At 39.4% G+C, this 23,796-nt stretch overlaps 1 protein-coding gene across 5 annotated transcripts in view; it reads left to right on the top strand.

The window, feature by feature from the left end:
• The window catches only part of LOC119859821 (core histone macro-H2A.1), a 75,127-nt gene that overhangs the window by 16,127 nt on the left and 35,204 nt on the right, over positions 1-23,796 (top strand). The window lies entirely within an intron of this gene.

The raw sequence follows: 23,796 nt of genomic DNA on the forward strand, positions 1-23,796 counted from the left end.
AGTATGCCAACATTTTTATGGCTGACTTAGAACAACGCTTCCTCAGCTCTCGTCCCCTAATGCCCCTACTCTACTTGCGCTACATTGATGACATCTTCATCATCTGGACCCATGGAAAAGAAGCTCTTGAGGAATTCCACCATGATTTCAACAATTTCCATCCCACCATCAACCTCAGCCTGGACCAGACCACACAAGAGATCCACTTCCTGGACACTACGGTGCTAATAAGCGATGGTCACATAAACACCACCCTATATCGGAAACCTACTGACCGCTATTCCTACCTACATGCCTCTAGCTTTCATCCAGATCATACCACTCGATCCATTGTCTACAGCCAAGCGCTACGATATAACCGCATTTGCTCCAACCCCTCAGACAGAGACAAACACCTACAAGATCTCTATCATGCATTCCTACAACTACAATACCCACCTGCTGAAGTGAAGAAACAGATTGACAGAGCCAGAAGAGTACCCAGAAGTCACCTACTACAGGACAGGCCCAAGAAAGAAAACAACAGAACACCACTAGCCATCACCTTCAGCCCCCAACTAAAACCTCTCCAACGCATCATCAAGGATCTACAACCTATCCTGAAGGACGACCCATCGCTTTCTCAGATCTTGGGAGACAGACCAGTCCTTGCTTACAGACAGCCCCCCAATCTGAAGCAAATACTCACCAGCAACCACACACCACACAACAGAACCACTAACCCAGGAACCTATCCTTGCAACAAAGCCCGTTGCCAACTCTGTCCACATATCTATTCAGGGGATACCAGCATAGGGCCTAATCACATCAGCCACACTATCAGAGGCTCGTTCACCTGCGCATCTACCAATGTGATATATGCCATCATGTGCCAGCAATGCCCCTCTGCCATGTACATTGGCCAAACTGGACAGTCTCTACGTAAAAGAATGAATGGACACAAATCAGACGTCAAGAATTATAACATTCAAAAACCAGTTGGAGAACACTTCAATCTCTCTGGTCACTCGATCACAGACCTAAGAGTGGCTATACTTCAACAAAAAAGCTTCAAAAACAGACTCCAAGGAGAGACTGCTGAATTGGAATTAATTTGCAAACTGGATACAATTAACTTAGGCTTGAATAGAGACTGGGAATGGATGAGTCATTACACAAAGTAAAACTATTTCCCCATGGTATTTCTCCCTCCCACCCCACCCCCCACTGTTCCTCTGATATTCTTGTTAACTGCTGGAATTAGCCTACCTGCTTGTCACCATGAAAGGTTTTCCTCCTTCCCCCCCCTGCTGTTGGTGATGGCTTATCTTAAGTGATCACTCTCCTTACAGTGTGTATGATAAACCCATTGTTTCATGTTCTCTGTGTGTGTGTATATAAATCTCTCCTCTGTTTTTTCCACCAAATGCATCCGATGAAGTGAGCTGTAGCTCACGAAAGCTTATGCTCTAATAAATTTGTTAGTCTCTAAGGTGCCACAAGTACTCCTTTTCTTTTTGCGAATACAGACTAACACGGCTGCTACTCTGAAACAGCCAAGAGTGTCTCCCCCACTTGTAAGAAACTAGCAGTTGCTTGGGACCCCACCAGGGTGCACTCAAAAACAGGAGTCTCCCAGGTTGTATGGGAGACTTAAGAGGTCCTTGTTAAGCTGTCACATTGCACTAGCCACCTTTTATGTCCTACTACTGACTTGTTCGTAACACTTGCCTGTAAGAATCTAGCAGTGATAAACACTCTAGTGATGAGAGTATATCCCAAGTACATTTGACAAATGAGCAACAAACATGGAAGGATGGGGTAAGGAAGAATAAACATTAAGTTATGTCCATATCTTGATGACGCAATTAAAGAATGTCTTCTTTATTAAGAAAAAAGAAAAGGAGTACTTGTGGCATCTCAGAGACCAACAAATCTACCAGAGCATAAACCCTCGTGAGCTACAGCTCAGCTCACCGGATGCATCCGATGAAGTGAGCTGTAGCCCACGAAAGCCCACGCTCCAATAAATCCGCTAGTCTCCAAGGTGCCACAAGCACCCCTCCTCTCCCTGCGAATACAGACCAACAAATGTTATGATTCCTGATGTCAGATTTGTGTCCATTTATTCTTTTGCGTAGAGACTGGCCGGTTTGGCCAATGTACATGGCAGAGGGGCATTGCTGGCACATGATGGCATATATCACATTGGTAGATGTGCAGGTGAACGAGTCCTTGATGGCGTGGCTAATGTGATTAGGTCCAGTGATGGTATCACTTGAATAAATATGTGGACAGAGTTGGCATTGGGCTTTGTTAGAAGGATAGGTTCCTGGGTTAGTGTTTTTGTTGTGTGGTGTGTGGCTGCTGGAGAGTATTTGCTTCAGGTTGGGGGAGCTGTCTGTAAGCGAGGACTGGTCTGTCTCCCAAGATCTGTGAGAGTGATTTTTAGGGCTAATGAACTTGACGTTGTACACTGAATTTAAATAATCAGGAATAAACCATGTGCTCAGATTGGTTTACGGAACCTGTGCATATGGGTTAGAAGCTTCAACAAGAATCAAGATTCAGCAGAGTCAAATTGGTGCAAGAGCTCTGAATTACTAGCAGTAAGGGCAAATGAAAAACCTGCTTTGGTTCTCATCTCTCTCTCTCTCTCTCTCTCTCTCTCTCTCTGTCAACACTTCCACATAGTAATTGTTTCATTTGGTCCTCTGAAAGTGGTCAACAACTGATGCTTTAGAGGAAGGTATGCCATCTCTATAATTCACTTGATCAGTTGGACAAGGGGAGGAGGAATTAATTTAACTACCTTTTCCTGAACCTAGCAGCATGCAGTAAAGCATGTGACTTAAGCCTGAGGTTTTTGTGTATGTGGTTTTTTTTTTTTGTTTTGTTTTTTAAAGTTAAATTGATGTTTTTCTCACCACCAAGACTACTCCTGCTTGCGGTGATCTCGGAGTAGCTGTAGGTTTCAGAGTAGCCGCCGTGTTAGTCTGTATTCGCAAAAAAAAAACAAACGAGTACTTGTGGCACCGTAGAGACTAACAAATTTATTTGAGCATCAGCTTTCGTGAGCTACAGCTCACTTCATCGGATGCATTACGATGAAGTGAGCTGTAGCTCACGAAAGCTTATGCTCAAATAGAGTAGCTATAGACACTGCCACAGCAGATGCTGGAGGTAGGAGACAGTGAGTGCAGTCTAAAAGCATTCTCCTTCAGTGTGGTGGTGGTTTTTTTTTTTGTTTTTTGTTTTGTTGTTTTTTTAAAAATCTCAAAAAGAACTTACAACACATCAGATTCAAAATGTTCACTCTACGCTGTTCCTCCTTTAGTAGAAGACAACTGGTCTGAGGCATGTGTGCTGACCAAAATATCAATAATAGATCTGACTTTTAGGTCTACCTCTTGGAGAATGTGGTCTCTCTTTAGAGCATAGTTTTCAAAACAAGAACTTAGCAGATTGATGGGTGATTTTATCAGCCAGTGGTTCATTTAATTAAGTAGCTAATAGTACAGGTTTGTTAGTTTTTTGTAATTGTTGCTGTACTTTTAAGTATAAATTTAATGTATATTTTAAAAACTGAATATATACCACATGGGCAATGTAAATGAGTGTTAATTCATATTCAAAGGACAACATATGCTGCCAGAATCCTTCAGTTACCTGCCATTGAATGTGTGTCTCTAGAATAGTTTTATAGCATTTTTTTCCTTAATTTGCCACACTTGATACAAACTTTGCTACTGGTTACATTCCAATTGGAACTACAGGGCTATCAGGTGTCAAAACTAAATAGCTGTGTAACACTGTATTTAAAGTGTTCATACTATTAGCTTGCTTTTATATGCTAAAAATAAGCCCACTTAAATGTTGTCTGGGTTTATATTTTAAGCTTTTTATAATATTTTGGACTACCTTAAGTTGTTCCATAGACTTTCTTTTCATTCCTACCAGAATTTTGTATCTCTTACTGGAATCCTCCTTCAGAGAGTATTGTACTAGCCAGCTGTAAGTTCCTGGCTCCTGAGCGCATTCTGAGTGCTTTTTGTATCTCAGTCATTTCTTTGTAAGAATGAAGCATGATAGTACTGATGTGTCTTCTTCCTACTAGCTTTTAAGTGGTGGTAGAACAATTTTCTGTGGCTTCTGTTTATAAGTACTTCCATTTGCACAGCCCATAGTTGTTTGCCTGTTTTTCACTGGTGAGTCATTTGGCATATTGCCTGCCAGCCTCTGAGAATTGAGACATATAAGACTAGTAATTTAAGGGAGTAATTGGTAGTCAGCCTGATTCATGTGCGTAGAAACTATTTCAATTACCTTGTTTTTCTCCCAGCCACCAAACCTTCCCTGCCTTTCTATAATTTCTTGCAAATTGTCTTCTTTTTTGCTGGATTTCTTCTTTAAAAGAGCTCTTAAACCCTGTAGATTCCCTTTGAAATGAAATCCCTTCACCTGAGCACCCCCAGTTGAAATGTCCCTTAAGCAGAGAGTGCTTTGAATGTTGTCCTTTTAAGCAGAGCAATACAGGTGTGCTTGAGGTAGTGCTAAGGAGCAGCACGTGTTACCATTTAAATGCTTGACTTAAAGGCTTTCCAGGGCAGAGATAGCTTAGGCAATGGATAAGAGAGTGGAAAAGGAAAGACGCTTCTTTAACATCTGTGCCTTCTGGGAAACCTGGTTGCAGGGGATAAAAGCCCAGCTCCCAAAGATGTGATCCTAGAAGGAGGAAGAAGCGGGAAACTGAAGTATTTTGAATTTAGGTTTCAGAGTAGCAGCCGTGTTAGTCTGTATTTGCAAAAAGAAAAGGAGTACTTGTGGCACCTTAGAGACTAACAAATTAATTAAATTTGTTAGTCTCTAAGGTGCCACAAGTACTCCTTTTTTTTTTTTTTGAATTTAGGGTTTTCTTGTGTGTTCATGTAAATTATCGTAACATTTTAAAAACCATATAAACATACAGGCAGTAGACCAGTTTATTCCAAAGCAACTATGTTCTCTACACTAAGGACTGTGCAGGCAGTGTTAGAATTCTTTTTCTGTTGTTTTATATCTCTTCTTGTGTATGAGGTAGTTTTGTTACCTAATCTCTAACATTTCTTCTCCCATTTGAATTGTAACAGTCCTGTTTCTGCCATTTCTATTTGTATCGGATATGGCTGTTCTTGTACTCTGTTTGATGTTCTGTGAACTCTACAAACTTTATATTATTGGTATACCCCTTCTAGGTTAAAGGTAGTTAGTGTTGTCTGCTGAAAAGTAGAAGAGAAATATAAAATACAAAAGTTCATTGCCACTAAAGAGCTTTTCAGTTAAATGGAATGTCTAGAAACTTTTCTGTATGCCCCATTAATTTTCAGTAAGTGGTATTGTATAAAGAGAGCACGGAGATAGTCAAGAGAAAAGGCTAATGGAATTTGAAATTAGGTTTTGTACATACAGATTATGGCTCTTATTTCAATCCTTTAGCACTCAGACTGGTTAAAAGCACAGTAGACATGGGCTCAAGCTGTGAAGTCTAATTTTTGGAGTGAGATTTGAACTTGCCCAAAATTTGGGTGCTTAGATCTGAGGTTTTGGTTTGGCCTACTGCAGAGAGAGGGTTCAACTACAAAGTTCAGTCTGGGATTTGAATTTCCTAAAGTTCACAGCTATTTAGGTTTAATGTTCTGATTCAGGTCTGACTCTAGTTAAGAGGTTATTCTTTATCCCCTTGGCACCTTTAAGGATTTAGTTTAGTCATGTTTCATTAGCACTTCACCCCCAAACATACTGTACTGACACACTGTATTTTCATCCATTTTTTCTCTATCCCTTATCCTGATGCTTCCTGACCTATATTTCGTTTTCTGCCTTTCATTACTTGTACGCACAAACTTTCTGAGCATTACCACACACTGCCACTAACAAGAAAGAATATGGCCCCTGCTTTGAGCTGAAAAACATGTAATTTTGATATGCCATTTTTCAACTTGTGGAATAGAAAATGTACCATGAGTTTTCTAGCAGCTCCTTTGCAAAGGCTATCCAGTACATCTTCCCTGCAGCCTTTATTTTTCTGCAATAAAAAAGACAGAGGAAAAAGGAATAATCCATTAAATCTACAGTTTGGCTTCTGCTTTCAAGCTAGTAAAACAATCGTCTTTATCTCATTTTTCAGTACGCTTGATATCTGAAATATCGTCAGGTCAGATAAGATCCCTTTACTGTTCTAAAAGTTGTATCACAAAATACTTGTGCTGGTCAGCGCATCTAGCCTACGTAGGTTTCTACGAACATCCTTAGCGCACATCTTTATTGTGCTTTTCTTTCAAGGAAATAATATGCAACTTCTACAATGCCCCAGAGGCTAAAGCGTGTGTGGGAGAAGAAGGAGGCGAAGGCATATGTTTATTTTGCCAAAGGTTGTGAGGCACGTGGCTGTGAACACACCAGCCACACACTAAAGCTACAGAATGAAATGAGCACATCAGTTCTACATGGATACTTCAGCATCTCACACCGTCATTTTGTAATTCATGGTTTGTGACATCCCCTCCTTCAATCCAAGCTAGTTCAGACAGTGCTGCCAAATATGCAGGGTAGCTAGGTCAGGACATCCAAAATGCTTCCTCATGCTCCAGAGCCAGTTATGTGGATTACAGACTGGTTCATGTGATGGTAATAACCTTGAGCTCCTTGAGGAGTCTCCTCACCTTATCGTGGCACTGAGGGTGGCATATTGCTGGCTTCTCTCCCTTATCCTCTTTAGCAGGAAACTACAATCCACCATGCCCCCAATTTCCACTGTAAACGAGTACACTAGTCCTGGAAACCCATGCCTCCAGTTGTCTTGGCATAAGAGGTGATGGCAGTCCAAGAAGTCACATACTGAATCTGTGCCTGGACCAGTCCACACAAGAGATCCACTTCCTGGACACTACGGTGCTAATAAGCGATGGTCACATAAACACCACCCTATATCGGAAACCTACTGACCGCTATTCCTACCTACATGCCTCTAGCTTTCATCCAGATCATACCACTCGATCCATTATCTACAGCCAAGCGCTACGATATAACCGCATTTGCTCCAACCCCTCAGACAGAGACAAACACCTACAAGATCTCTATCATGCATTCCTACAACTACAATACCCACCTGCTGAAGTGAAGAAACAGATTGACAGAGCCAGAAGAGTACCCAGAAGTCACCTACTACAGGACAGGCCCAAGAAAGAAAACAACAGAACGCCACTAGCCATCACCTTCAGCCCCCAACTAAAACCTCTCCAACGCATCATCAAGGATCTACAACCTATCCTGAAGGACGAGCCATCGCTCTCTCAGATCTTGGGAGACAGACCAGTCCTTGCTTACAGACAGCCCCCCAATCTGAAGCAAATACTCACCAGCAACCACACACCACACAACAGAACCACTAACCCAGGAACCTATCCTTGCAACAAAGCCCGTTGCCAACTCTGTCCACATATCTATTCAGGGGATACCAGCATAGGGCCTAATCACATCAGCCACACTATCAGAGGCTCGTTCACCTGCGCATCTACCAATGTGATATATGCCATCATGTGCCAGCAATGCCCCTCTGCCATGTACATTGGCCAAACTGGACAGTCTCTACGTAAAAGAATGAATGGACACAAATCAGACGTCAAGAATTATAACATTCAAAAACCAGTTGGAGAACACTTCAATCTCTCTGGTCACTCGATCACAGACCTAAGAGTGGCTATACTTCAACAAAAAAGCTTCAAAAACAGACTCCAAGGAGAGACTGCTGAATTGGAATTAATTTGCAAACTGGATACAATTAACTTAGGCTTGAATAGAGACTGGGAATGGATGAGTCATTACACAAAGTAAAACTATTTCCCCATGGTATTTCTCCCTCCCACCCCACCCCCCACTGTTCCTCTGATATTCTTGTTAACTGCTGGAATTAGCCTACCTGCTTGTCACCATGAAAGGTTTTCCTCCTTCCCCCCCCCCTGCTGTTGGTGATGGCTTATCTTAAGTGATCACTCTCCTTACAGTGTGTATGATAAACCCATTGTTTCATGTTCTCTGTGTGTGTGTGTGTATATAAATCTCTCCTCTGTTTTTTCCACCAAATGCATCCGATGAAGTGAGCTGTAGCTCACGAAAGCTTATGCTCTAATAAATTTGTTAGTCTCTAAGGTGCCACAAGTACTCCTTTTCTTTTTACTCTGAATACTGAATCTTGGGTCTCTCAGGAAGGACCCCCATTGAAATGATGTTGTATAGGTCCTTAGTTTTGCTTAAACTGGCCTAGCCATACACCCAACCACATGTCTTCCCTTTGGGCCCATAATTTGCAGGAGTTGTTACGTCTGTATATTATGAATATTTTGACAGAAAGAGAAAGACGCTTCTTGACCCTCAAAAAGGAAAACAGAAATCTCCTGAGCATGCTTTAAAGGCAGGAAGAAACAGTCCGGGGTGATTTTTTTTATTAACTGGCTCCTCTACACAGAAAACAAGTTTCAGCTGCCAAAATGTCACAGGATATGAAGAGAGGGAGAAGTGTGTAAAACAGCAGGAGAACAGGAATACAGAAAAAAAAAATCAGACTTTTGATTTGTTTGTTCTGCACTTACTGAAGTCAGGTAGGAGAAAACTTGAAAAGTCTGTTTTTTCCATTAATTTTTTTTTTTCTTGACTGGATTTTATTGTCTGTCCGTGTATTCTGTTAAAATATGAAACAAGTACCTTCTGAATTCCAGAGCTAAAATTCCATCTCTGGGCCTCCGGTGACTTGAGCTTTGTTCTCATGCATTATGACATCAGCAGAATTTCTCAGTGGAGTTTCAGGTACTCCAAGTCAGTTGCCTGCTGTTTCTTCTTGATTCATTTTAGATGTGGAAAACTATTCCAGGCTGTTGACTGGTTGAAAAATAAGTCATGTTCAAGTCCAATACGTTTAACTGCTCGCCCCAAATGAGCACTTTTGTATGATGTCCAAATTCATTAACTTGAACTGCTGTTCACCTCTTGTGTTCTGTTTGCTGCTCAAAAACTACACAGGTTCATAAAATAGGAATACAACTTATATATATTTTATTTTTCAAAGCAAATGCCCCAGTGAACTTTTTTCTGGGGGTGAGGAGAGAAAGTGGGTAGCCTAGCATTTCACAATAAAAAATCCATTGGTTAGAAGCAGATTAGAGTTCCAAGTTTTCTGAGGGTTATTGTTAATTGTAGCACGAGGGGTAAAAGGATTTTTAAAAATTATCCATTGACAGTGTTCTTTTGAAACAGTTAAAACATTTTCATCTCTAGCATGATATGTTTTCTTCCATTCAAACATGCAACTTTTAAGCAATGATCCCATTTTTGGCTCTGTTGTGATCTGATTGATTCTGGCATAAGCCATGCACTCCAAGGCTGGACTTAAGTATGATCAACTTAAGAGACTTCTAGGGTCCATGTGCTTCCTTCAGCATGGGAAAAACTGAGTAATCAGGGGAAACAGTGTTGCTGAGTATACACAAAGTGATGTCTAATACACAGTGCAAACAAACTGAAAAAGAAAAATACGTTACTCTAGCTTCTTTGAGTTCTTCTTTTTGTATGACAACTTGAAAAGCGCCATTAAAGGTTTGTCCTTTTTTGATGTTTGCCCTAAAAAAGGGCCATTTTGTTTGAGATGGTTGCTTTTTAGACCACGAGGCCACTGAATGGCATTCAGACACCATGTTGGTGACATGGGTCATGCTGAAGCACTTAACAGAGGATTGGATGAATGTTGCCATCTTCCTCCCTTAAGTTCTAGTAACCTTAGCTGTCCCTTGTAAACATTCACAGACATATGTTTTTTTTAAGTTGATGGTATCTCTTACATTGAGTTGTACCAGTGCCAGTCATGGGCTTGCTAAAGAACTGTAGTGGCAAAGCTTATTTGTAACATTCCACTTTCTGTGTTGGTTCTGTGCCATCCTCATACCAGAGGTGAGACTGTCACAGTTACTTTAGACAGCTTTATACTTGTAAAATGTGCCTGTTTAACTTTAAAACTTTGTAATGTTATCAATTAAATGTTTAACAGTCTTCCCTTCTAGACCTATAAATGCATGAATCAGAGTGCTTCCGACCTATATAAATGAAGTGTTTCCTTTCTCCTATAAGCCTTGCTTGCTTTGGCTCCGATCCTGTAAATACTTATGCACATGTTTAACTTAACACACAGGAATAGTTAATTTCAGCTTCCCAGAACAGTGTGTAGTTTGGACTGTTAAGATAATGAAATCAAAAAGGTTTCATGTACTAAACCTTCATAGCATACAATGGAAAATGCAGGTAAACAAAGCTGTAGTTCAAAGTATAAACTTAAATCAAAATCTCGTTTGTGATGGGCATCTTTTTAGAATATTGTATGGGACAATACATATGGTTGGCTGCCTTCTGACTTCAGTCACTGTGATTTATTTCCTCCCTTCATAAATATTAGCCTTGGTTAATATTTGCCTCCTTGATTCAATAAATCTTGATATTGACAGCAGCAAAAGTTGATATTTATTTATTTTAGTGATAGCATCATATTTATTACTTACCTTCTTTTTTTCTCCCCGTAAAATTGCAACACAAAATGAAAACTGCGGTAAATTTTGCTATACATTCTTTTTGTCTGTTCTAAAACCCTGCCTGATCTTGGAAAAATGGTCTCTCTCATTATTGAGAGAAATCAAAAACCATCTCTGTGCAGTTTGTGGTGCCTCTCTTCACTACTCCCCATTTGGGCCTGACATCATCCTAGGACAGAGGAGTGGGAAGAAGGAGGACATCCATTGTTGTCCACTATGTAAACGTTTCCCTTATTCTACACCTCCTGCCTTTGTAAGGCAGTGCTCAGGGCTAAGCCACATGCAGACTTTGACTTGTGACTGAAAGGACAAACTATTTTTCTGAATCTCATTTAGTCTACCCATAAGGGGGTATGCAAAGGTGTACACTTCAGCTGATGGCTAGACAGCTTCTCTTCACAAGTGAAATTTGACATCAGTATGACAGTTTATGCAAATGCAACTTCTTTTAAGTCAGCATGTCACTTTCCAAAATGAATTTGCTCTGAATGAGTCAATATTTAAACTCAGTCCAGGCAACATATTTTAATTTGTGACCCACATTAGGCTGCTAGAGAGAAGTGTGATCTGAACACAAGACTAGAATGTCCGAGTTTTACTTCCTCTTATGGCACAGCACACATTGATTGAAGATGTTACAGTAACTCCAGCTTCCCACCTTTTAAAATAGTATAATACTCACAAAGCTCTTGTTAGTATTAATTGTTAAAGTATTTCTGAATCAACAAAGTCCAAAACCTGTTAGAGAAGCAAGCGTATTTAATCCTTGTGTGTGTGGAAGAGTTGCCTGTACTTTTGTTCAGATGAAGTTCTTCATTGGCCCACATTCTGAAAGCTCTCAAAGCTGTTGCTGCATTTCCTCCATTTCCTTGAAGGTCTGTGGTAACGAAAACATTTTAATGGGAGATGGATTTGATCTGCAAAGTTGGAATCTAGTTGTGAATTTACCCCAAATTTGAGAGTGCCCTGTTGAGTGGTTCGGGATCCAGATCATCATAATGATGAGAGGACCTAACTTTAAGGTTCAAGTCAGAACGAAGGTTCAATTTATGAATCCTCCATTAAAGTTTGAGATGTTCAAACTTGGACTTTTGGTGACATCATAGGGAAAGGGGACAGTCGCACACTTTGTATCTGGATTGCTAGCCAAACTTTCTCACAGTTTTCAGATCCAGGATTCTGATCTTGGAAAAACTTCTAATCATTTTCCTTCTCCATCAATGTTCTCCAAGCCCCTCTGAGCTCCAGTGACCCTACCAATTCTCCCCTGGGCTTTACTCTCTCCACAGTAAGAGCCTGTCTAGTCCCCTGAGTTCAGTCAGAAGATTCCAGTCTCTAGACCTATCAGTCCAGCACTTGCTTACCATGAGCACCAACTTCATTTAGAAGAAAAGAAATCACAGTGATGTACTACCAGAAAAACATCCAAAGTAGTGAAATGTGGAGGTTTGCAACTTAACTTAAATGGAGAGAGAGACCAATTCTGGCAGTTATGGCTTAAATATGCTACATCATCACCACTGCACCGATTGTATGAGATGATCAGGACAAAAAAATACTGTTAAACACATTAACATTCACTTTCAGAATAACATACAAAGATGTACTGACTGCAAAAATTTGTGAATATTATGGCCTCCAAGAAGAGTATCTTTTGATACAGAAAAAATTTGGGGCATGGGAAGGACGATGGGATAAAATCACTTTTTTATCATTAAAAATCAAAATATTCTCGATCTAGCTTCTTTTTAATCTTAGAGGCAGTGTCTAATAGAAGTGAAGCAGATACTATGGTGTGGAGAATGGTATGAACCTCAGAGAGCAAAGCAGTAAAAATATTATTAGACTTGGCTAGATAAATCTTGATTTTTATAGTGGTAAGAACTCTGTTAGGTCAGTGAAATCTTGAGGGTTGACTTCTGACCTTACTATGGACCAATGCCTTGCTATGCCTAGCATGCTTGCACACTATCTCAGCACACAGATATTCATATCCTCTGTATACAACACATTCCATGCATCCTCTCTTTCTGCTCCCAGAATTCGGAAACTCTCCTTTGACATAAGTTGAGCCAAAAACTAGACATTCAGTATGAGGTCATCTGCTTTTCTTTCATTACTCATGCCATTGGCATTCGCTGTTTCCCCAAACTTTGGGCTTCAAAGGGTGTTTGGTATCCACCACCTTATTTATTTATTTATTTATTTTAATTTGTGTAAATGCAGGTTCATTACATATGCCTGCAAAGGTCAAAGGCTAAACTAAGACCAAGTCTTAAGACATTAGTAGCCTTTTGTACTCTGAACCAGCTAGGCCAAAACATACTGCTGTACTCAATCAAGTAACGTCTGGCAGCAGTTAGGTTAATCATGTTTGAATACATTTTTTAAAACATATGTAAACTCTTAAGAGTGAGTGTAAACTACTATGGAGAGGAAACACCACTGCAAAAAAAAAATTTTTTTTTAGTTTGAGTTAAATAGGAATATGCCAAGTTGAGGGAAAGGAACTGTGCTGTAGGCAGGATCTGAACATTGCACATCAATTTTCATTTAAGCTTGAATTTGCTGTCAAAGTGCTCTAAAAACTGAACTCCTTGTACCTTTTTCAGTGATTTAACCTGGAACTTTAAAAAGCCCAACAGTTGAATGATATTGATGCTTACAAAGAATAATGGAAAGCTTAAGAGTGTAGAAAGGAGAAAAGAGCTGAACAGAAGTTTGAATCAGATCAGAACGGTTTAAGTGGAAGTGGCTTTTGTGGCCTCAACTTGTATTTTATGTAAACATCAGTCTATCATCTGCCTCACAAAACTTGCAATAACTTGACAGAGTTAACAGTTGTTGCTCAACAAGGCCCAGTTTTGATATAGCCCAGACGCCAGTGCATGAAGGTTTTTTATCACATTCCTAAGAGTATGATTGCCTTGTTGAGGTTAGTGGGTGAACACCAAGGCTTGAACAGAGTTTTAAAAAAAAAAAATATATCCCTTTTAATAGATTTTCAGTCCATCAAATTTCTCTGACTTTGAGTTAAGGCTGGGAATTGTTTTGTAGGAATGTGAGGGGGGGAAGAGTTATTAAATGATTCTACCATTGCTGTTAAGACTAGAGGTTCCATGGGGGATTGAATGGAATATGTAGGGAAAAGAATTCAGGAAACTCTTAACAATCATACTTGATTGGGGTAAAACCTTCTGGAACCATGTAAAACAATTCTGAACTCAGTAAAATGCTGATGGAAGGATTAATTTACAGAAATACAACAAACAGATTCCTTGTCATATATTTGGCTTTGTAGCAAAGACATGTTTTCTCAATGGGATTATACCAACATTCACTTCTTTGATTTCTCAGTGTTTTTTTTTTTTTAATTTTCCTTTGGTTAGGAGAGAGACTTCAAACAGTTTTCAGAAGGCTCTGACTTCTTTCTGTTGGAAGTCCTTTATTCAAAAATTGGCTTTGTCTCAACATGTCACCTGTTGGCTGTTACAAGCTGAATCTGCAAAGCTATGATTTCATCTCCCTGAAGAGAAGGTGGACAAAAGGCTTCCATACAGCAGAAATCACTTTAGTTCAAGAGACATAAACCAAACAAAGGGAAAAATCGTTCATCCAAAGAACATGGAGAGCAGGCCCATTAGCCATATTAGCATTTGGAAAGCAAGGCTAGAACCCTGAAAGCCCGCCAAATGGAAAGGCTTTGTCATTTAGACCAGAAAAAAATTTAAAAGAATCACATTCAATAAGGAGAAATAATATTTTGTTGAAGATGAAAATATAGAAACCACCCACTATCTATCCAGATGGAGGGGAATGGAATCAAAATGTGTTTTCATCCAGATCAAATGCTGCTACTGTGCATGCTTAATTTAGCACTTCAGTGACTTGTTTTATTTTAACCTCAGAAAGTTCAGTGCTTGTTCCTAAATTCTTTAGACGAGAGTAGAGCAGTGAAACACCATAGTGAAGAAAAGTGTATAAGGCACACTACTGGTTTGTGGAACACACAAATGAAACTAATTCAAGTGAAAATTTTATGAAATGCCCAAGAGGTGAGCATGTTGAGTTTAGATGAGTGTTCAGAGGCTCATCCCAACCCTCTAGGATGAAAATTCACTCTGAAAATCACTCTAGAACATGCTTTCTGTGAAGATTTCTAGCACAACTTGGTTGTGGTTCAGTAGGAAATGCTGAGAGTGCTGCTTTTCCTGTGGTCTTATCTCTGACTTAAGTGCAGATGTGCACAACCCCTTTTGTTTTCTCTTAACTTTTTTTTTTTCCAACTGAACTTTTAAAAACCTCAATAGCCCAAAAAATTAGTTCAAGTTTTAGGAACAGGCTCAGACCAGTTTTTGTTACTGAAATCAGTTTGCCCAGTTCTAAATTTTTCAAGGGAATTTTTTTCAGTTTATATAAATGATACAGATGGTCATGGACATAGCATCTCAGCTGGATTGTATTTAAGAGAAATCTTTGTAACTTACAAGACTCCACTTTCTTCCATTTAATGTAAAAATCGTAATGGACAAAATATAAATCAGCCAAACCAACATGTTCACATTACAACTTGTCTCCAAAGGTGCTCCACTCTTTTGCTTCATAACCAACCATTAAAAACAGAGTCACATGACATCCAAATTGGTGTCTTGTATTACACTTTTCTTCCCTAACAATACACCTTTCTCAGCCTTTCTTTTACTGGAACAATGCTTTTAAATCTGCAACAACAACATATTTTTTAGAAAATGGGGGGTGGGAGGAGGGGACGGGACGGGACTGCTAGACCAGGTGTTCTCAACCTTTTTCTTTCTGAGCCTCTCCCCTCCCCCCCAACATGCTAAAAAAAATTCCACAGCCCACAACAACTGTTTTTGTGCGTATCCAGTAGATTAAAAGACGGGGCTGGTGTTAGGGGATAGCAAGCAGGGCAATTGCCCAGGGCCTCATTTCACATGGGGCCCCGCAAAGCTAATTTGCTTAGGCTTCAGCTTTGGCCCCGGATGGTGGGGCTCGGCTTCGCCTTTCTGTCCCGGGCTCCAGAGAGTGTAACGCTGGCCCCTCTCTGGTTTATTTTGGCAGACCCCCTGAAACCTGCTCACAGCCCTCCAAGGGTGCCCAGACCCCTTGTTGAAAACCACTGTTCTAGAGATCAATTTAACATTTATGTTGGTTAGCTCTCGATTTTCAGAGGGACTGTGTTTTGAGAAAGCTCTCCTCGGCATGTATCCGGGTTGCAGAATCAGTCCCTTAAATGTTAAACACCACCTGATAATTATGTGTTCCTTACTGAAACTTTTTTTCCAAAATAAATATTTTGATGTGTGATTCTTTTTAGAAGGTGTATCTCAGATGTACAGCATCCTATGGCCCTTTACATAAGGGTTGCTATAGTAACTATCCATCTGGAAACAAAATGCTTGAGTAAATAAATGACTAGAATAAAGGTGTTGCACATCTAGCTAAAGCCTCAATCCTGTTTGTTTACCCTTGCTTTTGAAAACTGCTCTAAAATTCTGTTCTTCCAGTTGGGTGAATCTCTGTTTCCATCTCCTTGCCTATTCAGAGTTTGGGATCCTCTTTGATTTCTCTGTGTTGATATGCTGCCTTTTAAGGGAATCCCACCTCTCTGATATTATTCATGTACCAGCCATTAGCAGGTCTGGAAACTGTGCAAGATGAGCACTACCTATTAATCAACACACAATAAATGCCTGCCTTGATTGCACTGAAACCTGGGGATGCAGAACATATTTGGTCCTTTGTCCCATTGAAATCTGTGGGGAAAAGAAGGAACTTGTTGAAAATGTTAGACTCCTTTCTAGCCTTCCCCATAAATTCTGCCTATGGCACTGTTCAAAATGACTGTATTTTTTTTTTAAATGGATATATTCTAATGGTTAGCTTAGTGGGCTGAGCATCAGGTTGGAAAGACCTAGACTCCTTGAAATACGAGGTGTGAAACTGAGCCAGCAGGGTCCACTCAGCTTGTAAGCCCTGTGAGGTATACAAATTGAGTTTCCTGTAGTTTGTGTGTGGATCTTTCAGATAAGGCCTTAAAAACTGAGGTCATGCCTCTTTTGCATGGACACTAAGGGCTAGATTTTCAAAAAGAGGAGGTCCATCTCTACCTGTGCAATTGCATGCTTAGACTTGCACATACATTTACCATGGGCATGTGCAACACATCTTGCAGAACAACAGTTACAGAAGGTTAGTAACCATTTTTTATATGTGCAAATGGCCAGTTAGGCATCTAAAAATGCTCATTTGTATGCACAAATACCCAATTTGTGTGTGTAATCATAGCTGTGCAATATTTTTACATCTTTTATTTTAAAAGTGTGTTGCTAAACAGTTAGTGGCACTTTCTGAAAGAGAAGGGCTTTGCCCCAGCATGTCTGTTGAGAAATGTCCTACTTCGGTTGTTAATCTCCTAGTCCCAAAGTAGCAGCAATCCAAGCAGGGCTGTATGTAGTCTGAAGTGCAGTGGGTACACCTCAGGGAATTATGCAATTTATGCGCCTGTGTAATTTCACGCATAAAACGTCTGACTATGCATTGTCGCATAATATTACATAATATTCCTTAGCAGATAAAGACCATGAAAAATGTTGGATCACACCGAGTCATGGGAGCATTGATCGATTTTGCCAGAAAATGCTATGACAAAGGTCCCACATTGCAAATGTACCAGCAAAAGAGAGAGTACAAGATTTTCCTGGACAGGTTTTGGAAGATAGAAGAAAAATCTTTTGCAAAACGTGCAATGTTGTTCTGGACCATCGGAGGAAATTGACAATTGCAAACCAACTCATCCAATCGCAGAAGCATTTAAATAGAAAAGCTGCATTGCATGGAGAATCACAAAAAAGGCAGCGTGCGCTTTCAACATATTTCAGCACAACCACAGTAGCACAACGTGAGCACTTAGAGGTTGTCCGTGACTGTATCTTAACATGTGCCACTTTTTTTCATGTTCTGTGTGTGTGTGTGGATAGATTGGTATCTCTTCCTACTGTATTTTCCATAACATGCATCTGATGAAGTGGACTTTAGCTCACGAAAGCTTATGCTCAAATAAATTTGTTAGTCTCTAAGGTGCAACAAGTACTCCTCATTCTTTCTGCAAATGTACTGTTATCTAAGGCAGACCATCCTTTTAGATTTCATTTTCTAAACACTTGAATGAAGAATAGTGGTGCAGTTCCAGGACGTTACCAGCTGCAAGAGGCATATCTTACGCATGTCTACAAAACCGGGAGAAATAAACTTAAGGACAAAGTGAAGGATAATTAAGTGTCAGTTATATTCAATGAAATGACTGATGACAAGGGCTGCTATGTACTTCACATTCTACTCACATTCTACTGTGGTGAAAGCTAGTACTGGGAAAGGGTCTTCCTATCTTGCTGACTTGCACTTCTTGCAGAAAACAAATCACAGCACTGTGTCTCAAGCAGTCATTCAAAACTCTGCAAAGTTACCAAATTGTATGTGGTTGTGTTTGACACAGATATGTTGCATACATGAAGAAAGCTTACAAAACTGTACTGTCTGGACTGTTTCCCGGTAGCATCCATGTAACGTGCTTTGCTCACATAATCAATCTGGTGAGGGAAAGTTTTTGTGAGCCATTCTAGGATGTCAGCGCACTGGTAAAAGCTTTCTCACAAATGTTCTATGTGGCAGGGGACAGGAAAATGAGATACTTAAATTACCTCAGGCAGAAAGTTCCCAGTATAACAATGGCACCAGACCCAGTGGCAACTAGATGGAACAGCTGGCTCGCTACTATTCAGTACCATGAAAAGCACTTTCAATATTATCACAGCTTTGTTAAAGAATAAATGGAGGTGTGTGACAACTCGGCACCACTTTCATTGCAGGAACTTGAAAGAGTGCTGTCAGATGAAACCCAATGTTTAATGCTGAAGATTGTGTTTTATCAATGAAATGTGCAAGCCAATCATTGACCTAATGGCTATATTTGAAAGCCAGAGACTGTGCACTCTTTTTGCTTTTCAGAAAATGGACGAACTGCTGTTTTTCCTTGAGAGAGACACTCAGTTTTTGGAGGAAACCACTGTTAACAATAACCATTAATTAAGGTAGCAAGTTGGTGAACCTGTTCTGTTCGGCTGTTGACAATTCAGCTGAAAAGCTGAAGTAGTACATCAGTGATGCTGAGAGTGGGCAGCCCTCAATTAAGTTCCTGAAGTGCATAAGGATTTTCAACCCCAGAAGAGTTCCTGTAATATCTCATCTGAAGAAGGATTACACCTCAGTTTCTGGCTTCAGTGACCTTTCAGGAGAGGAATTTGCTTTATGTATCGGGAAGGTGGCACCCAACACGATCCAGAGAACTCTACAGTCACAGGAAATTGACATCGCCATGTTTTGGTCATCAACAGCCGACCATCTTCCGAATTTGAAAACATTAGCTTTCAGATACGTAAATGCCATAACAAACACAGCTGATGCTGAGTGCAGCAACTCGCTGTATAATCTTGTCTTCTCCGGTCGGAGACATTCTCTTTCGGAAGGCAAACTGAAAGAGCTGATGTTCCTTCATTTCAATCTTGGAATTTAAAAAGATTTTATGTTAACAAAAAATCCATTGGTTTAGTCTTATTAACGCTTTTATTTTTATTTTATTTTATTTTATTTTTTTTTCCTTACTGTGCTAATATTTTGGTAAGCAGTATGAGAGAAGAACCCAATATAACTGCACAATAATTTTGTTACATTGCACAGTACTTGAGGTACCACAAGGACTCAAAGCATTCTTTTCATTGTTTTTTGTATTGCACTTGGACTTTGAAAAGATGTGAGCATCTGAAGTACTGCAGAAAAGGGGTAATTTTGCTGAAATTATAAAAAAACAAACCTAACCTCAATTTAACAAGTCCTCATTTAACAACTTTATTTAGTTTTAAAAATCACACCCACTGGGTCATTTTTTTTTTTTTTTTGTTCAAGAAATATAAAGCACTACAGTAGATTCCGTGATAGTGGAATAAATCTCTTTAATTACTCAAATTTTGTAACTGACAAAAGTGCACTATCTCCAGGTTACCATGTGAGATAGACCCACCTTAAAGTTCAGATGCAAACTGGATAGTTAACTTCCAACCCAGAGTTCAGAGATTTGTGTAATTTTTCCTATGGAGAGAAGACCAGATTTTCATTTCACTTAAAATCATGTAAAACGTTGAAATCTTGCAATTTACGATTGGTGTAAAACTGATGTTAGAGGAGAATGACTCCGGCCAAATTATTAGGGTCCAAGAAAGATTTTGAACCTTCTTGACTCCAAAAGTTTGGAGGTGGTGTGATCTGGAGGGTTGATTTGGATCTGGCTTCAGTACTATCTTTACTAGATAGGTTCTGTTGCCTGTGCTGGTTACGTTTATAATATTGATAAAGCTTACATTAAATGGGGAGGGGAGGGCAGAGAGGGCATTGGTGCTTGAGAAGGAACATGTGCTTGCAGCTTACTTTTGCTGTGCTGTGGGTCATTTCGATGCACTGGCAGCTTGTTGGATTCTTGTTGGAGTGATGGCAGAGGAGTAGGGAGAAGCAAAAAGAAAAGATTTCCCCCTCTCCCCCTCCCTTTGTGGCCTTCTGCTCAAAAGCAAAGCTTTCTCCTTGCCTTTTGTGCCTGAAAAGGAAGTGGGTTACCTCAACTTCCCTAAAGGACCATTAGAAAACTGTAATTTTAAAATGAGTTTCCTGTCCAAGGAAGAGAGCTTAGCACTTACAAGAACAGTTCTCCACTATAGGAGGCAGACATTTTAGTTTTATGAGGAACAAATAAAACATTCCTCCATGCTTTACAGGCATAACACTTTCTTAGGCTCTTTCGTTACAAAATGACCTGTCTACATAGTTATGCTGATCAGATGCAGAGAATAACATGACACAAGTGTTAGCAGTGGCTGATGTTGTAAAGAGATTGGGGGGGGGGGGAAGGGAGGGCAAACAAAAAGTAGCACGCTGTTACAGCCAATTCCCCCCCTTACCTTTCAGCCAGCACTAAACCCTCTCACATAAGGATCACAATGCCTGGATTGAGGTGTTTCAGTTCTTTATTACAGTGGTACAGTCCTCCCAAAAGCAGTGGGAATGCACTGGGTGTTACTTAGATCAGAATCTGTTCCTTGGAATTTAGCACATTTCTAATATCACAATAGATGTTTGAATTCTGTAGTGATGCAGCTAAGCATTGTATGTCTGAACTTTGGGTCATGGTGAGTGAATGACAGGAGGATTATTCAGGTTTTATTCTGCTCTATGGAGGTTTGGGAGGTGCCTTATCCTACTAGTTCTGATTTTTTTTAACTGATTTGTTGTTTGTATGAAATATATTAATTCATATTGAAAGACCAAACCCAAGCCCAAGGATGTGAATGTTCTTTCTCTGTGCCACACTCAAGTCATCTACACTTTTAAGAACAGGAGGATATTGAAAGCTTGCTGAAGTCCTTGATGAAACTGAATTGTAATACAGACAGAAGCAGCTATGAGTTTTCCAATATGTCAAAATTGGCTTTTTATGGGAGTTGTGACGAAAAGTAGCTTCGGAGTCGTGTTAAAATCAGTATAATATAAAGCCATGGACTGTGGCTATATAGCATTGCTTTCTCAAGAATTAGTGTTGGAGGAAAGTGATCTGATGGGAGCTTTGATATATTTTTTTAAATCATCTTTTTTTCATTTCCAGCCTACTGTCTTTATTCCCTTCCACTTGTCCATTAAAGCAAGTTTATGCATCAGCTTTCATTGCGTATTCAGTTCATTTGTTAGCAGGATGGAATAATTTCAATCTGTTTTAATTTTGTTTTGCATTTGTACGTTTTAGTAATTTTCCTAAAGAAAGATTGATTCTCATTAGTTGGAAACCATAAAAACTTGTTGTTTGCAACTAAACTAAATATAGCCTTTATACTAAATTTGGTGCTTGTTTTTGCCAACCAGGAGGATACACTATATTTATATACATTTGCTTAAGCAAATGAATATCTTAACTTACATTTACCTTTATTCAGAGTCCTAATTTTTACATTTCTTATTATATTAGAAAATGGTGAATGGTGCATTATTTATTTACCAGGTGAAGACTTAATTTTTTTACTTGTGATTTGTGTCCAACTCTATGTATGGAAATTCAAATTAAATTAAAATACACAATATACATGAGAAAAAAAATCAAAGTTTATGAAAACATTTTTGGGGTTTTAAAACTAACTGATTTATTAAACAAAGGAAGTATTATCTGTACTTAATGAATTGAACTAGTTATTTCTGGTCACCACATTCTTCAAGATTTTAGTGCTAGTAGGTGTCATTCTCTTACACCTACTCTTTATTCATAGCTTGGAAGGGGAAAACAACTTTCCTGCCTTTTCAAACACCCAATTGATTTCTTAACTTTGAATGAACTAGTCATTGAGTCGAGCTAGGTGAACAAACTAAAATGAAGAAAATGTTCTCTCTCTACCTGCAGAAAAGGCCACTGCTGTCAAAAACTGGTTTTCAACAAATACTGGTTCCAGGTTAGCGATTGACTTCCACCAGTTCAGTGGTTTGACTTTTTTACTTAAATCATTGATTTTTATCCAGCTTCGTTGTTGAAAGAAAAAGTCGGGTACAGTAGCCCTGATGCTCAGACATTTTTCCTTTAATTTCTCCTTTTCAAAGATTACCACTCACAGGTTTGCAAAACTAATGATCCAAAAGCAGTAGAGAAACAGTGTCTTTTGTCTCCCTCTGTACAGACAATCTAAAAGTGAGCAATGGTATTTGAATGCAGAGCCAAATAAACATGAGCATGTTGCTGTAATTTCTGTATTTGTGCCCCATACTCTCTATTTTAATTACTTCTGGTTCCCTTACAATTTTTGCTTGAGGCTTGTTGAGCTGAAGATAGATAAGTTAGTGGATAAAGCGCTGGCCTTTCGTATTGTAGACAGTTACACAGAAACAAGTTAATCCCCCCCCTAATTCCAATCAAGAAACCGTCATACATGCAGTAACTAAGTACAATTTGACATGATTGGAAATCTCTTCTCAGGAGATAATCTACTAGGAGTGAACAAACTTGACGTGTCAATTACCTCTCCTCTTGGAGGGAAACCTTTCCTTGAAGAGCCAAAAATCATTAATGACAAGTTGCTGCCACAGCAAAGAGATTTTGCATTTTTGCCTGCCTGCCTATAACCTAACTTAAATGTCTGTATGCCTGCCTAATGACACTACAAATGAGAAACACCGAATAAACATCTCATTCAACTATGCAAAAATTGTAGGAGGAACAAAAGCCATCACCCAGGCTAGTGCTGAGTGCAGCAAAAAGTTCTAGTTTTATGTGCATACAGTACTTTGAAGTCTGGCAATAACAAAATCCTAGAAAATGTACAAAAAGTTAGGTCTGGGAACTCAACAAACCATCAATCAAGGTTTCTGATTTAGGAGGACATGAAACATAAATATAGTTTAGATAGTAGGACTTCAAACAGGCATTTAATCTTCACTGGCATAAATATTAAAGGTTTCAGAGTAGCAGCCGTGTTAGTCTGTATTCGTAAAAAGAAAAGGAGAACTTGTGGCACCTTAAAGCTTGTGCTCAAATAAATTTGTTGGTCTCTAAGGTGCCATAAATATTAAAAGAGACAGTGAGAACTGTTGCACTCGGTCTCTCATGAGACAGTATTTTAGCACAGTTTAAAACAAGTTCGACCTGCTCTCTCTTACATTAGTGCAAATTAGGAAAAACTCCATTGGATTCAGTGGAATTACATGAGTGTAGAATTAAGAAAAGATCTGAATCCAGCCCTTTGAGTTGCACTAATCTCAAATCTACAGCGTGCATTGCTACATCTTCACAGATCTGTAAGCGCAGTAATGGATTTTGTGAAACTTTCAGTGCTGTGCCTCCAAGATTAGAGTCCATCCTCAACCATTTATATTGCATTCCCTGACCAAGTGCGGCAAATAGTTCTCAAAAGGTACTACATAGTGCTTTAATATTTGTTTATATGCAATGTTGTTGTAGCCGTGTCGGTCCCAGGATATTGGAGAGACAAGATGGGTCAGGTAATCTCTTCTCTTGGACCAACTTATTTGTTTGATTGTTTGAGAATTGACATCTTATAGCCTTGTTCACCAAACACCCATTGGGTTTTAACTATCATATTTTAATTAA

Source organism: Dermochelys coriacea, chromosome 8, assembly GCF_009764565.3.
Source record: "Dermochelys coriacea isolate rDerCor1 chromosome 8, rDerCor1.pri.v4, whole genome shotgun sequence".
In the NCBI taxonomy this organism is placed as follows: Eukaryota; Metazoa; Chordata; order Testudines; family Dermochelyidae; genus Dermochelys; species Dermochelys coriacea.